Genomic DNA, 15,348 nt, shown 5'->3' with positions numbered 1-15,348 from the left:
GCAGTTTACCTTTTGAGGGGGAGGGACGATTCATTATGTCTCACGGTCCCGGAGATAGGCCCTGCTGAAAGATGTCTCCAATTATGTCTAAGCATTACTCCGAGACAAGCCAAAAGGTTTGAAGGTATAGCTAAGGCTATGACAAGCCAAACGTTTGTCTTAGCCCCGTGAGGCAAAAACATCATCAGATCTTCAGATCTGAGACCGCAACATGAAAACACGAGCGGTACATAATGTGGCACACGCGCGTGCATGCACATGCACACATACATGCGTGCACCTCGGGTCGCTGTGACCGCCAGGAAGCGATGCCAGACAGTTTTCAGCGCTTTGGCTCTGTCCTGACTCTCACTCATTCACGGGCACGGAGCCGAGACAGAGCCAGGTTTTCAACTGCAGCCAGACTTAATGCTTCATTACTTTGCCCACCTCTACACAGGATATAGCATTTTTAATATTAGTAGTTAGCATTATAAGCTCTCATAAATTATCCCAGGCCTGTACTGCTGAAAATGTGTTCCAGTGCGTGGCCCATCCATCCCCTGCCCCATGAGGTGGGTGGGATACCAGCTTTGTGAACCGTGGCTGTTTTCCTTCTGCAGCCTCTGCTCGGTCACCATTCAGAGCCTTTGAACTGGGTCCAGTAAATGTTTACCTGCTGCTAGTGTACATTTCCCGTGCGATGTACTAGGACAGTGTGAAACCTGCTAGACGTGAGTGGCTCGTGTTGGGCTCCAAATGAAAATCTTGAGGATGGGAGCGAGCGGTTCTCTAGCCAGAGAAGGCACAAACTCAGTTGAAGCAAAGCCATCGCTGGGCATGCCAAGGGGTAATAAGCACATTCTTTTTTAGAAGGAGAAAGGGAAGGGCAAAGAGTAGGTCTAGGGTATGCAAGTAGTTTAAAGTTACTGCCAAGCTAACACCCACGCAGGCAAGGGAGAGCTGCAGCATGCCAAGGCCACCCTTCATTTCAAAGCCAATTAGTGAGTTGCAGGCTGCTATGCATCCCTGCAGGACCAGATTCCCTGCTTCAGCCGCAGCCACCAGCGAAGGATGACACATGAGATGCTCTACCTGAGAAGCATCCCCGAGAGGTTTTATGACTCACCGTACACATCTTTGAGTTACAGCTCCTTTCTTCCTCTCATCTTTTATCTTCAGGGCGAGAAGGTTGCCCGGAGCACCTTACCTCTGCATTCCCTTACAGGACAAGAAGAGGGAGGCATCACCAATTTTTCCTTCAGTTACCACGCTGATGCTCCAATCTCACACAGTTTCTCCACTGCCCCAAGGTTTTATTAAGCACAGGGATGCCAATGGAGTCAAACACCAAGTCAGTGAGCACAGGCAAAAATGTCATCTACTTCAGCTGTGGTGGAGCCAGAGGGCTTTCGGCTAGTTCTGAGCTTTTAACTAGGTCTGGGGAAGTTCACAGTAGTGAGAGGAAACTAAGAGAAAAATAATTTTCCCCCGGAAGCCTACAAAAGAAATAAAGGGGTGTGCTAGGCAATATTGTCCTGGGCTTCAAGGTGAAGAGCTGATCCTCAGAGTTCAGTCTGCTGAAGAAATTCCCAGCTTAATAACATGGAAGGACACACGAGCTGCAGAGATGGTGTGAAGACAAGTGATTGCTTTTGAGTTAGTTGTGGGACAGGTCAAATACAGTCTCCTATTTGGAGGAACAGGCAAAAGTATAAGCAGACTGTGAAGATAAGGAGAACCCATGGGTGAAGCTATCCCGCAGCAGGATGCACAGGGCTTACTTGAATGCTCAGGGGGTTGTAAGAAAAGGTGCAGTGGATAACCAGCCTAAAAAGGTGTGTGGGATGATCAGAAGCCACTCACATGCAGGCACTGGCTGCTGTTTGAGAGAAATAAAAATGGTCAAGGAGCTGATGGACTATTTCCTACGCAAGCTCCAGTGAGAAGGGCTTGGTGGTTCACTGAAAGAAAAAGAACAGCACCCTGGATTTCTACCTGTCAAATTACTGCTTTTAATAGGGTGTTTTTGTTTTTATCCTCTAGATGGGAATGGCCATTTGTGCTCAAAATTTTAATTAAAAGCTAGAGACAAACAGCCTCCACATTAGTTAGAGACATTTTGCATTCACAACAGACTATGGTTTTCATCATATGGTCTGCTTTTATAACCAGCTCAGTTAGCATTTTAATTTTAAAAAGTAGTTAACACTTCGAGGAGTACTGCTCATTTTCAAATGCTGGAATGCATACCTAACCTCAGGGCCTTGAGTTTGTATTTATTTTGACCAGCACAGTTCAAAAAAATGTTGGCACACAAATTGTATTTTTTGCCCTGGGGAACAGCACAGAGAAAAAAAAAAATGCCAGCAAGCCATACACCTGAGTGTCAAGGAAATCATTGGGAAGTCAGCAGAAGGAGCAGGGAATGGGGAAGTGACAGTGGTAAAGACCGTCAAGTCAGAAGTGCTGGGACTTCAGGGAGTGAAAAGCAAAGCTCTCAGAAAGGAGAACCAGCCTGCATGCGCTTGCTAGGCACGAATGCAGAGGACAGATCCTGTATTTTTCAATCCTTTGGGGCTGCTAGTTGTATTTTTGGCACTGACCATTTACTCAGGAGACATCCCAACTGTGCACGCTTAACACTTTGTTTGGCAGCAACCGCTTCAAGTGCACGCTAAGGGAGCATGTTGAATAGCGGGATTTCTTGTTCCTTTTGAAAAGAACAATATACAGCAGCTATAAGGAGTGCCCTGGCTATCTCTGTGAGAGTTAACTATATCAGAAATGGGGGGAAAATAACCTTCTCCACATGGAATATGCTGCCTTGGAGAGACAAAAGACTTCATTAAAACCAGACTCACCAGAGCTTTCTTTAAAAATTTTATAGCCGTTCAAATGTAAAACATATTTAACAATGGCTCTTTTGCAAAGTTATAAGCTTATTTATTAGTCTATGTGTGTTCATAAATCATCCTTTTATCCTCCTTTTTATTTTTCCAAATTAACACGTTTTCGATAAAAGATTACGAGAGAGATGATGAAGTGCTAGATTCTATCTCCCATACCTTTTGTGCTCCTAAAGAAAAATAATATAAAAAAAGAATGGGGCAAACACCACAAAGCTTTGCTGATGGTAGTGATCAGAAAGGGTAATAAGCCTGTCTCGTCTGTGCTCATACTCTTTCTCTCTTTTTTTTTTTTTTTTTGGCCAATATTCCAGCAAATGAGCTACAGTATTATGAATGCATGTAGTGTGCTGCGGATGTGGTTCTCCTTCTCGAGCCTCTCTCTCCGCACAGTTGCTTGTGGAAGTATAGATACTGTAGGCAATGTCAGATAATAGGACTGACAGACGTTTTCCATGATAAAACTCAAGATTTCTGTTGCTTATAACTTAGTCACATGCTAGAAACAAATGCTCTAGACTTCATGGTTTTCCAGTAGCAAACCTAGAGAACAACAGTGTCTCTTAATCTCTCCATCAGCCGTGCAGTCTAAATGCCACGCTGCTACTGAGAAAGAAGTCCAGTCCTGAGAGACAAGTTGTATCTTTTGCAACCATCAGCACAGCACAGAGATAAGCGCAGCCTAATCTATGGAAAGGAGCTCGTGACTGACCAAGTCTGACAGCATGTTAAAAGATTTGGCAGCCTCCATGGGTAAAAATCACCCTTCTAGCTTGAAGCAGTGAAGGAAGGTGCATACGTTGTGAAGTATCTTCATATGTGCCTAGCCAGGCATGGGATCCCTCTGTGGTCCTCCACGGCGTGACCGGGGTCTCCATCCAGGTGATGTACTTTGCTTTTTGGAGACACCTTTCTCTCCACTCAACTCTACAGTGAAGAGTGGCTTCCTAACTTCCCAGTGAAGGGCAGAAGTTAGATGGGGTGAATCTGTCCCCCCAGCACCCTTAATCTAGGGGCAGAGTGGCTTTTCACTCTTCACACCCCTCCAAGCCCTGCTGGCAGCGAGGAGCAGGGATAACTTCTGGCATGACTGAACGCAGCCCAACCTACTGCTGTATCCCTGGGGGAGCTGCCCAAATCTGCATTTGCTGGCTATTTCTGTTAAGCCAGGCAGGGGAGTGGGGGGGCTAGAGTGGGATGCTGTAGGGCCTGACTTACTGTCTTCTGCACTCAGGGAAGTCCCTGGATGCCAGCTAAGGGCAGCTCCACATCTCGTTGTGCAACTCTGATGGGATGCAAAACCTTGCCAGGGATGGGGAGCCCACCTTGGAAAAGAGGAGAGAAGAAAAAGCAAGCGCAGCTTTTACAACATCGGCTTTGCATTAACTATCCTTGTCCTAGTTGGAAAGATTAAGAGGGAAACAAAGTGAAATCGGGCTGGCTGGCCTTTCCGTTAACTCTTTGGCCTCACATGTCATCTTTTCCACAGCACTAACACCCAGAGCTGCCAGTGATGCCGCAGGAACAACTCGAAGCCACGACTGCCACAGGCACCGTCTTGATGCCAAGCTGAAAGCAGCAAGGAGGATGGTGGTTGTGCCTGCAGCAGTGCTGCGGGACCGCCGGGAGCTGGGAAAGCAGCGGGCACGAGGGCAGACCCTGTGTTCCCTTTCCTAGCAGCTCAGGGGGCCGGCTGGACCAGCATCGGGGGCTAGGACGGTGTTTTCCAAAGTGGGTCTGTCTGCCGGGGATGCAGAGGAGCAAATCCCGCTCCCTCGGGCCCAGAGACCTCACTGGAGATTGCTCCTGCGTGATGGGAGCCAAATCCACCTCCTCAGCAACGCAGGCTGACTGACTCACATGTGATTTCATCACAAACTTTTACATTTTTTAAGCTTTTAAGATGACAGGTGATCTTTCTGGTTATTTTTGTGGTGCCTGAAAGTGAGAATTTTGGAAGGACCTATCGATTTAGTGGAAGCAAGCGAAGTATTAAGAAATGTTGGTGGCCCCTTGCTAACAGTGCAAATCCCCTTATGAACCCAAGGGATGAGCACATTAGTGACATAACTTCAGTACAGACTAACTCTCCTGTAAAATCCTGACAGCAAACAACCATTTTTAATGCAGTTATACAGGCAATTTTATTGCTCAGTGGTGCTCTATGTTAGCAATTTGATAATCGATATCTCCGGCTTGCTTTCTTCTTTAAATAATCAAGACTGCAAAAAAACCCAATCCCAAACCAAAAAAAAAAAACCAAAACCCAACAACCCAACAACTCCCACAGCCCAATTAGAGCCGTATTCATACAATTTACAGATTAGCAATTTTGAAATGCTCACCCTTAGTGCAGAGTGGGGCTGCAGCATCTTCCAATTATACAGAGCAATTAGAGAACATCATCAAGACATTCTGAGGTCTCATTAGGGAAAGTGTTGCTTGTTACAGACATCTTCACAGATTACAGTAGTGTCTAGGGCCTGCATCATACCCCGCCCCCCATACACACACACACACACACACACTCGCGCACACATACACACTCTTTTGGAAGAGTTAGACCGTGACTCACTCCTATTGAAACAATGGTCAATGCTCTCACAGAACTGTCTTGTATTGGCTTCTTTTTCAAAAAATGATTATTCGTTCACACCACCAAAGACACTTAAAATAGAAGAAACTCTACTAAATTTATCTCTCTCTTCAGCTTGCATAACAGAGCGTTTTCTGGTAGACAAATACTATTTCCAAGGCAAAAATATTTGGTATTTCCTTATAGAAAAATGTAAACAGCCCGTGCCTCACTTACAGTGGCAAATACAAATTTCAGTGATGAAAGACCATAAACAAATAAAAATAATATTTTCTTGAAACTTTCATGGTTAATCAGCACAGAGAACACAGCAGCTTTTGAACTCAAGGCAGTGAATCCTGCCACAGTACTCATGCTTTTGCTTGGGGAACGTGGTGCTGGGGATCGGAGATGAAATAACGAACATGTAAATAATCAAATTTTCACATCAGTCTAGAGACTTGAAAAAGACTTAAGTCACACATGAGGCTCATCATGCCTTTCTGCACAAACGTAACTTTCTTCCTGCAAATACAAAGTTCTTGCACTGCATCGCGTTACGGTGCATCGCGTTACAGTGGGAGCTGCTCAGGGCCTCGGCATAAACAAATTGAACAGACAGTTGTGCTGCCTGCCAGCTGTGCAAAAATCATTTTTTTCCCCACTAATTGGCCGGTTCCGTGCTCTGGAGCAGCCGAGGCAGTTTGTGCGTGGCAGCTGAAAACAGCTATCACGGGAAGATCCTGTTGGAAATGGCAACCCACTCCGAGGAGCCAAGTCCTGGGGTCAAAAGCAGCATGTACAGGAATTTGCCATGGCACAGCAGCATCACACGACTCACCCGTCTGCAGCGATTCCTATCGTGCAGTCATGCAAGAGGCGACAGCCTCTGACTAACGATGCTGTTTCCCTCAGCTGATCCTTAATAAGCTGCTTCTGCTGTCTGTCCTGTGCGGGTGCCGCGTCATCTGCAGAAGGCAGCGCGGCTGCTCAGTCGTGTCACCAGAAACACAGGTAGCAACGCTATACCAGTAAGGTTACCTAAGCGTTTTGAAAATCATGGGAGATGCAGAGACAGAAGGTAGAGGTGCGGCTGGGGGGCAGAAGGGGACCACTGCAGAGGAGTCACCTGGAGAGGCTCCTCTCAAAATCCACTGAAGAACTTGCTGCAGGTGACCACTTCCCATTTTTCCGCTCTTAGCACGATAACTGAAACACCCTTTCTTTAGTGATATCACACTGCGGTTTGTGATGCCACTTTCTGTCATCATTGACTGCTGTTGAGATCAGAATTGGTCCCAGGAATAAGAGAGACAAAACAGTCCATTTGTGGTAGAAGAAGCCACTTGCATTTCCAAAGCTGTCTTGAATATTACAGTCTCACGACCCAATCCAAAACCAAAACCTAAACTAAAAACATTACTTTGAGAAAGTATTTTTGAGTATATTTCTATTATAACACAACATGACAAGAAAGATCACTGCTAAGATCCATTTGTAAGAAGCTACACATTGTACACAGCAACTTAACAGAAACTGTTATACATGAAGCTGCAGAAAAAGCTAAGTGTTTCCAGTTCTAGTAGAAGGTAATTCTTTATTAGCAGTCTATATCTATAGATAGATAGACAGATGGACGTTGTTTGTGGGACATTTCCAGAATACCTACTCAGTAGGAAGTTAATAAAGTCTGGAATTTTCTGAAATCAGTGGCATTTTTGCTTAGGAAGTTATTTTTCACAGATAAAAATTCCTTGTGTTTCTCCTTATTTATGTTGGTGCTTATATACCCTGCTGTTGTCTTAAGTTTTGGTTGTATTGCTGGCTGCCACTGGTTGTCATGGAGAATATTGCACAAAGCCAGACGGCAAAGAGATAAGAGCAGAGGTTTTCAGTGATATTTTGGTTCATTTTGGAATGCTGTATTTAAGTTTAGGGAGCAAATTTATGGGAAAAGCAAAACAAATTATTACAGGCAGTGCTCTTTTTTAACTTCAGAAGGCAGCAGAATGGGGGAGTGATTCCAGACAGTAAACAAGCCATCCCATCTGCAGCAATGACTGGCATGAGCGGCATTCTTCAGGAGTTCAACCTTGAATGGTCCCCAGGGATCAGGTTTCTGGCGTATTGCTCTCTTGATGGTACAAGAAAATCAAGTTCAGAAATGTTGCATTAACAGCATGTCTCAGTGTCGACATCTTCTCTTTAATCCACTCCCTTGGGGGTCACACTGTGCTCTCTAACTGGTTATTGCCAAACAAGTATTTATAAAATAGCTGTGGCATGAATATACAGATCGTTTTTAAAATCAGAGGGCCAAATTTTGCCTTTACTTCCGACCTGCTCTGCTCCCCCTGAAGGTCCTGGTTTGCCCCGTGGGTGGTGGGGTTGTTTCCAGGCACAGTGCTTCCCCAGTCACCCGAAGCGGCAGGTGTGCCTGGGTCCCAGCCCCTCTGTGCCCTGCGTGATGCATCTGCATTTCTAACCATGTACAGTGACGTGCCAGGTACCTTTGGATGTCTTCCCAGAGAGCTCTGGATGCATAAATGTGGAGAGAGGGAGAAAACGAGAGGGAAATCTTATGGGCAGAGGCACAGTTGGATGCTAACACTGGGAAGTGCCGCTTTATTTGTCCCCTCATCCTTGTTAGTTTATGCCACAAAAATAGGAGCCTCCTAATGAGGACAGGGGTTGAAAGCTGAAGCATCAGGAGACCAAAGGTTGCTGTAAAGATTCACAGCAGTTTAAAGGCGTGCTTTACTGCATGTCAGGCTTGGGGAGGAGGGCAGCAAACCTTTTGGAAATTTAGAGCAAGATAATTCTTTAATGAAAAGTCCATATATTTCATATGAATCATCTCTTTACTCGGCTGAGACAAAACAGAGGTATTCATTTTCCAGACTGGTATCTTTAAAACTGTCTACAGTTTTGGGTATCGATTCTGGCCTCAGGAAGTGTTTTCTGTTCTTTCTATCATCATGAGACAGGATTAAATTACAATTGATTTTACTATGGATTAAATATGTTTGTAGTGGATTAATTGCTAATGAAAGTACAACTGCTTTGAAAATCTACCTTACCACCAAGCTCAGAGTCCAAATGTTTTCCTGTGTATAATCCACCAGTTTGTTTTGTCGGTTTGTACCATCTGTTCCCACCTCTGCTTTTGCAGTTTTCAAAAATAGCTGTGGATTATTTTTTTTTAAGTGCTTGAGAGTTTGGGAAACCCATTACCTACTAATTTTAAGGGGAATTGGACGGCTATCTCTTTGAAAACCTCAGCTAGGGTGTTTTCACTCTTCTGTGCTTGCTCTTCCCTCCTCTCCCAGCAGCCCTATTTTTAACGCAAGGAGCTCAGCTATCATCCTGACAGATATTCAAGTGCAACAGACTTCTGGCCTGGCTTGCCTTTCGAGCGAGTGTAGCTGCCAATTCACATCCGCTTTTCAGTCAGCAGCCATGAGATCAGCTGTTCCAGGCTCCAGGAAGCTCTGCGCCCGGCCAGCATCCTCTCTCTCCCCGCCATCCCCTCCGGCCGGCCACGCAGCTGCGGCACCGCGGGCAGAGACCGACCGGCCCCGGGCGCCAAACCTCAAAAGCTAGATGCTGTGTGAGCAGAGCAGATGTCACCTGTAGCATTTGGGCAGCACGGGAGGGATTTCTCAGGCCAGGTGCTTGGACTGAGCCACACGTGTAATGCAAGGGTGGCTGGGTGCGTGCCCCTGGAAACGTGCCTTTCTCCCAAAGCCCATGGTAACCTCCGCGCGGGTGGCTCGGCGGGCTGATGGGAACCTCTGTGTGATTTGTGCACGTGAACAGCCTCTGGTGCTAGCCAGGTTTTCCTCTGGGCTCCAGAAAAGAGGACTACCTTTTTTAATGTTACTCCCAATATGGATAGTGCTGGGTAATTTCCTCTATAACTTTGCAGTGGCTGCTTCCTGCGGGGACACACTGAGGTGGGTATTTTGCCTGTCTCCTGCGAGGTGAGGGGCGGCAGCTGTCCCTCGGGAGGCACTGCTGCCCTGGCCCCAAGGAGATGGTGGGAGATACTCACTCCTGGCCCCACGTGCCTGCCCCACACCTACACGTAGAGCCTGAGCAGGGCTGGAGGCTGCGTGGCACCTAAGCCAAGCTGGCAGGTCTCCCAGCCACCTCTGGGCCAAAGCTGTGCTATTAAACCCCTTCACATTTAACCACCACAGGTATCAAACGAGCATCCTCATATAAGAAAAGTCTCAGATGTTGCAAACTTTTGTGACCTCTTCCAAAAGTTCTCGACTTATTTATCCTCAAGTAGCTGGTAGGTAGGGTTTATTTTGTGTGATGGATTGCTGATACCTGCTCCTCGTGAAGCATTCGAAGCTGAGTGCGGGAAACAGGGAGGTTCAAATGGTTTTGAAGCAGAGGCACTGAGTCATACCGTCACTCTGTGGCTCCCAGGAGGGAGAATTTTATCATGGCCATGAAAGGCATGCTTGCTCTTCAATTGCAGCTCCATGGCAGGAATGAAAAATGTAAGAAGCACTTTTTTCCAGCCAGCATTGCAAGATTTAATGTGATCAGCAAGACGGCTGGATCCTCAGTCGGTGTCAGTCGGAGAAGTATGTGAAACAGCAGAGCTATGTCAGTTGGTAGCAGCTGAGAGTCATGTGTCTCTCCCTTGTTTTGACTTTTCAGACCTCCTTCCTTCAGGGTGCCGGGACAGTGTTTTGGTTATGGAGAGCAAGAATCAAGCCTGATGTTACTGAACCACCCTGGCTGAGTTGATGCACGGTGACCAGGTTAATGTGTAGGTCCCGTGGTTGGGTTGGGTAATAGGAAACACCAAGTGCTTCAGCATCCTCTATTAGCCTGTCCAGGTGGAGTGATTTCCTCCTCTTGCTTTTATAAACTCTTTCTTTTTAAACTAAAGGAGATTTTAGCAGTTAAAGAGAACTGTTCCACATATGCACGCATAAATCTTTGTGGACTTTTTCAGGCTATTCTCAGCTTTAATGATAGTCTCCCCTCAACTATGTAAAGATCTATTAATCTTGAGTCAAACTATTAGACAGTCACACTAGAGTGGGTTTTAAATTAAACAAAAATGAAATTAGTTCATGGACCGTAATTCCAAATGCCTTTGCTGTAATGTCTGTGTATCTAGGACACATGTTTCATCTTAGTTTGAGATTTTTAGGTTCATCTCAAGTTGCCTGGCTGGGACTGGAACTGGGTCCATAATAACACACTAATCCTTCATCGATGAAGTAAAAATCACTGCTGAGAGTTACAGAGCAAGCCCCGTGCATGTGGAAGGCACCACACAGCAGTGTTGCTGTTGCTGTGGTGGCTGAGGTCAGGGCTGCTCTGCGCCAGGGCCCTGGGAAGGAGGGAACGGGGAAGCATCCCGGTCAGCGAGGCACCATGGTTGCCAAAACCCGGAGGAGAACATGCGGCACGGCTCTCCTCACCGCTGGAGCTGAGGCGGAGCAACCCTGTGGCACTTCATCCGGAGTCGCAGAGCCCTGATTGCCAGAGTCCTGTTACCGTGGTTTAAACCACAAGACCATCCTTCTTCTGCATGCATGAAAGTCATCTTCCTGACATGTGCAAGTAGCGTGTGGTATGCTAGAAGTTATAACCTTATCCGGCCAGTAACTATTTTCCAGGAGAAGTAGTTTTTCCATTTTGGTGACATAAACACCTTGCTGCGAGAGAGAGAGATGCCGTGCAAACCCCTGGCTGTTGGTTTTGCTGTGAATATTGTAGTGCCTTTAGTCCTGCAAACTTAGGGTGGCACATGGTAACTGCACTTCATCAAAACATGCAACTTTTAACCAATAGGTAGCTAAAGTTTCAGTTGGGAAACCACAAACCAACAGAGTATAATAACGCTGGTGATAGGGGGAGAAACACGGCCGTGTACTGTAATTACAGCCCAAGAGGCCATCGCTGACAGATAAAATGCCACAGTCTGTGGTGGCAACGGGAAGCCACACGCTGGGACGAAAACGTGCTGTTTGCAGCATGAGCATCTCTGCTGCCAGGGCCGGCTGGATATTCGCATCTCTCTCACAAGCTAAACAAAACCAAGCAGCTGACTTCGCGCAGGGCAACTCCAGGTTTTACTCACCTGATTTTATTTCCAGCAGGAGGAAAAGGCTTGAGGACTGTACGGTGTTGTAGGCTTATTTGTGTTTTTTCTCCAAATAGCCCCATATTCTAGGGATAACAGCAATAAAAAATGCTAGGGTATCTGCAGTGGTGGATTATCACCAGTAGAAAACGCCAAACATTAGGAGTTTGATATATGTTAACACTGAATATTTTGACAAGGACCAGTAGGAAAAAGCAAAGAGAGAGAGGTGTGCATTTCACTTTTTCAAACAGGCCTCTTAGCTTTTGGCAGCAGTGAAAATGTTTAGATTACTCTTGTGTTTCATATGTGATATATAACTTCTTTGAAAAGTTTCTGCAGCGTGAATCAGCCAGACATACTCCCTGGGATGTAACAGAGAGGCAAATCTCACTTCTAAGCTGAAAAGAGAGTTAGTCAGTAGTATGAAGTAGTTTAGCCGAAGACATTTACTGATGATCATCATTTCTTCTGAGCAAAACTCCTTGAGAATGCCATATGTATAAACACTACTGAGACGTTCTACGAAGGTGATTTTGAACTATACTAGCTAGCTGGCTCACCACAAGCGGCCATAAAGAGAAACCACTGAATAACAGAATGACTGAAAAATACGACAACGGGGTTGACAGGAAAAAATCTGTTCATGTGAATACTACAGTTTGCAATAAAGAAATTTTCTTTTTAAATATAAAATTCTCTATGAATTCATTAAAATTTGCAAAAATTATTAAAATTCCATTGAAAAGTATTTTTTGTTAAGGAGCTATTTGAATATTGGTTTTTTTTCCAGTGACATTTTTCACCTGGTTCTGTTAAGAACAACAATAAGGGCTGTACACTCAAGTGGTGCTAGAACCACTACTGGTATTGTAGCCATTAGTTTAATTAAGAAGTAAAATAAATTCCATTGTAATTACCTTTTTTTCACACACCAAAAATCTCTGCTCTTTTGACTGAAATTTTATATACTTTTTTTTTTTTGGTCTGAAGATGTATCATTTCTGAAGACCTTGGAAAACATTCCTTCAATTTTGCAGTTAGGAAGCATTAAAACAATCACAGGCTTTCAGTCTCTAAAACTCAAACCATAGATTTTTTTTTTTTTTACAGAAGGCTTAGGACATATAAGAAACTGTATACAGAGAAACACCAGTGGCCTCATGATGAATGCAACTTCAGTGGTCTGAAATCAAGCAACACAAACTCAGGAAATTCCCCCCCATAAATCTCATCTCTAATGGCAAAATTGTTATGGACATGTTTCATTTGCAAAATCCTTTTTTTCCTTCCTTGTTAAACGGAAATATATGCATGTTACTCTCTGGTCCTTTTTAATCAGTATCATACTGCATCTCATTGCTGATATGCAATCCAGGTTAACTTAATCTTACCAGAGCAACTTCTGGCATTTCCTAATTTTGGAACCCTTATTTTGTGAACTTACCATTACATTCATTTTAGTATCATTTACATTTACTCTAAAACATCCATATCCATATTTTGCTGATTTTGTTCAATCCTGCATCCTGCTCATTTTTCCCAGTATTTTAATGCGGGGAAAAAAAAAAAAAAAAAGGCCAGAGAGGGGTCAACCTTAGAAAAAGTCTGCTCTGCTCTTTGAAACTGAGTAAGCTCAACCACAAAATAAACCACTGTAAAAAATGAATGATGAGATGAGAATACCTTTGCATACATGACACATGGGAGGAACAAACTAGTCACAAACCATCCAATTGCTTCTAACCACAAGATTTTAACACTAGCCGGCAGTGCTGTTGATACAACTATTCTTAACACATTTGGAAAATATTCTTAATATTAAAACACTCGCTTTCCTAACCTGAAATCCCTAATGCAAAAAACCAGGCACTGGTAAGAGAGTCAGTCGTAGCCTGACTTAATTTAGGAACAGAATTCTCATTGACTTCAAGCTTGTGTGGCTTCCAAACTAACAAAGAATAACAGTAATATATCCGTAACTCAAAATATTCTTAATGTATTAAATTGGTATTACAATAGAAGATTTGATTTTGTTTATGTGCTTCACAGCAAAGAAATGCTTGCCTTTTTTTCCTTGAGGCTACCATGTTGAAATCAAGAAATACACTAACCTTGCACAGGACTAATTCTCCTACTTGTATTTATACAATTTTACAGCTATGCTTATTTTGAAGTTAAAATTAGTTCTGACTTTCTTAGGTAGATTCCATACTTTATTAGAAGATGGGATGCTTAAAAATGAATATTCCTACTTTTCTTTCCATAGTATTCTGGTGTTTTCCTGTTGTTCTGGATCTAACTGCAGGAAATTAAACACTATAGAACATTCATCCATATAGCTATAAAAATGAAGGAAAAATGCAAATATGAAATATAAAATGGGACTATGAGTTTGCAGTTCCCACTCTGTGCTGTCTGACTGCCTCTCCTATAATTTGCTGAATTTGACTGCGGAATCTTGTCGGGATGGGCAGTAACATTTGTCGTGCCTCTGATCCAGGCGGCTGAACGGGGTGATGGTGAAGCCATCTCTCGTGGGGCTGACTCCCCTCCCGTCACTCCGGTGTCCCTCTTCCAAAGCTCGGGGGTCACTTCTGCTTCAGGCTGCTGCAAACGAGAGGAGGTGAGGGGTCCGTCAGTGAGGTAATAGGGTACTGCAACATTTGATGTTTTGATGCCTTGAGTACAAACGGCATTTCTTTCACTTCTGTTTTTCTGTGGTTCCTATAAAGAGAGGAAACGCTCGGGTCAGACACTTCCCACAATTAGGAGGCCAGTGGGCAAAGGGACCTCCTTCTCGCTCTGACTCCTCTCACTGGGGTTTACTCACCACGGAACACCCTACCTCTTTGCTCAGTAATGCATAACAAAGATATTAAATACAAAGACCTGACATGAAAAAAAAAATACATTGTGTCTACTTATTTTAGGTAAAAAGAGGGCCATATGTTTGCTAGAGTTGATACCTGGATCACTCAAAAGGGTATACAGAGTTGCAGGTGTAGAGAGATGCAAAGGCTCCTTTTGGGGGCCCAGCACCCTTTTACCCCAGGCAGATGGGGCAACACTCATTATTTCCCTGCCTCGTCGGCGTGGAGAGAAACCTGAGCTCCTTAAGTATTACAACCCATTGGCTGAGCCCCTTCCTGGGAGCCCCGTCCCCCCGTAAGCCGGCGGGACGGGGGGTTTGCCAGGCGAGGTCCCAGAGAGGGAAAGGGTGCAAGGGGGAGCCGAGCAGCGAAGCGCCTTCTCCAGCATCAACAGCCCAGCCAGAAACCAGATCCCCGGCCCTGAGCCACCGGGCCACACAGAGACTAGTCTAAATTTCATGCACTTTCCTCAAATGATGATGTAATTTATAACTTGTCCAGAATGGACAAAAATTAATGACTAAGCGGCTTGTTTCAACTCACACCAGTCATGCTATATCAGCTTTGTTCAGCATCAAACGTGGCTTTCATCAGGGCTGGGGAGGGGGGAATGAGGGCATCACCGTCTCTGTCTCTTGCTCCCATCAAATACGTGTCACACGCTCGCCTGCCGAGTGCAGTTTTTCGAATAGCATGGGTATATGGCTGTGCTTCTCTGGTATCGAGTAACAACGTTGCATGCTTGGTGTAGGGAAGGAAATAGCAAGGGAAAAGGGGAAATGAAAATAAGTAGAGAAAAAATCCCACATAAAAATAGGGAGAATGTTAGTAAAGTGGAGCTTATGATTCAGTTTTCTAACCGCAGCTTCAAGGTCCCAATTTCTGAACAGGATG

At 44.7% G+C, this 15,348-nt stretch overlaps 1 long non-coding RNA gene across 1 annotated transcript; it reads right to left on the bottom strand.

Moving 5' to 3' along the window:
* Positions 1–12,648: 12,648 nt before the first annotated feature.
* On the bottom strand, positions 12,649–14,867 carry LOC142600115 (uncharacterized). The gene is made up of 2 exons (XR_012833568.1): positions 14,551–14,867; positions 12,649–14,308 (listed from the first exon to the last, which is right to left on the bottom strand). It is a non-coding gene; the product is annotated as an uncharacterized LOC142600115 (long non-coding RNA).
* Positions 14,868–15,348: the final 481 nt, after the last annotated feature.

This window comes from Balearica regulorum, chromosome 1 (assembly GCF_011004875.1).
Source record: "Balearica regulorum gibbericeps isolate bBalReg1 chromosome 1, bBalReg1.pri, whole genome shotgun sequence".
Taxonomy (NCBI): Eukaryota; Metazoa; Chordata; class Aves; order Gruiformes; family Gruidae; genus Balearica; species Balearica regulorum.
The sequence above is the reverse complement of the archived record's forward strand: the minus strand, read 5'-3'. Positions and strand labels throughout refer to the sequence as shown.